Genomic DNA, 1,431 nt, shown 5'->3' with positions numbered 1-1,431 from the left:
CCCCAGGCTTTGCTTCCCCACCAAACCTCTCTATAAACCTCCTCCTTCCATCCCTTGTGTTCCAGGCCACCGCCAAGCCCCTCCGGTACCATCACAGCCGCCTACGGCCAGCCCCAGAACCACTCCATCCCGGTGTACGAGATGAAATTCCCGGACCTGTGCGTGTACTGAGGGCAGAGCCAGCGCTGCGCACCTCGCACCCAAGGACCTCGGCGAGAGGCTGCTGACCCCGGGGGGAGCGCGTCCTCGGGCAGGACGGGTGGGGACAAGGACACCGAGGCCACCCCAAGATTCGTTGGCACCACTAACCCGTCTCCAGTACTTTATTTTGGGACCTTCTGCCAGGTTTTGGAGCGGTTGGTGGTGCGGGGGGCTCGGGGACGGTGGCACGGGGAGGTGGGTGGTTGCTGTGACCTCCCACTCCAGTTTTATTTTTGGAGAGGGAAGAGGAGATGCTCTGGCTCCTGTGTGCATCTTCCCGGCATAAAGCAAACCTGTTCCCCGGGGAATCCCTCCCTGCATCATCTCTCTGCCACATCGAGAGCTCCTGGCATGGGGCACAGTGGAGCTGGTGGGTGTAAAAGGCAGGAGAGGAGCTGGGGTGTGGTGTGCTGGAGCCTGGGGCAGCCCCAAAACCAAAACCTGCCGGAGCTGGTGCTTGAGGCAGGTCTCTGGACCACATCTGCATCTTCCCGGAGCCCCTCGTCGCGTGGCCAGTTCATCAGGGTGCCCGATGATGGGGACGGAGGGTCTGCCCAGTGCAGCATGAGGGTGGTGAGCGTCGCATCCCAGTGCGGGGACACACAGCAGCCTGGCTGGTTCCAGGTGACTTGAAAATAGGATTTGTTTGGGAAAACCTGCTTTTTTGTTTTGGGAAAACCCGTAAGAGCCGTGCCTCTCGCCTGGGTCATGAGCAGGATGCTCCCAGGGTGCTGGTGGGACCTGGAGCAGTGACACAAGGCATGAGCATCCCCAATATTAACACGTTAACCCACTCTTTTCGTATTTTGGGGTTGGGTTTTCAAGTTTTGGGGTTCTTGTCTCAAAGAATTATTTTATTTATTTTTTTTTTAGCAGAATCACTTTGACAAAGTCCAATTTCAACTCAGCTGAGCCATAACCACAAAGAAACCCCAGTGCTGCAGGAAATCTCTGCGATAAGGTGTTTTCAGGGTCCACCCCACAGACCCTGCATCCGGCCGGGTGCAGATCTGCCTCTTCTTGTGCCATAGGATAAAACCCGATTCGGGCTGGGGGGAGATGAGCCTATCGAGAGTTTTGCTTTAGACACACATGGGAGAAAATTCTGGGTCCTACCCATCCAAAACTGCAAGGTGAAGATGACAGGGATGGGGATAGGGCACTTGGGGGTGTTCAGGGGTTTATAGGGGGGGTTCAGTCATTCACAGGGGGGGTTTCAGTGGTTCCCAG

This window comes from Pterocles gutturalis, unplaced genomic scaffold (genome assembly GCF_000699245.1).
Source record: "Pterocles gutturalis isolate BGI_N339 unplaced genomic scaffold, ASM69924v1 scaffold31651, whole genome shotgun sequence".
Lineage (NCBI taxonomy): Eukaryota > Metazoa > Chordata > Aves > Pterocliformes > Pteroclidae > Pterocles > Pterocles gutturalis.
The sequence above is the reverse complement of the archived record's forward strand: the minus strand, read 5'-3'. Positions refer to the sequence as shown.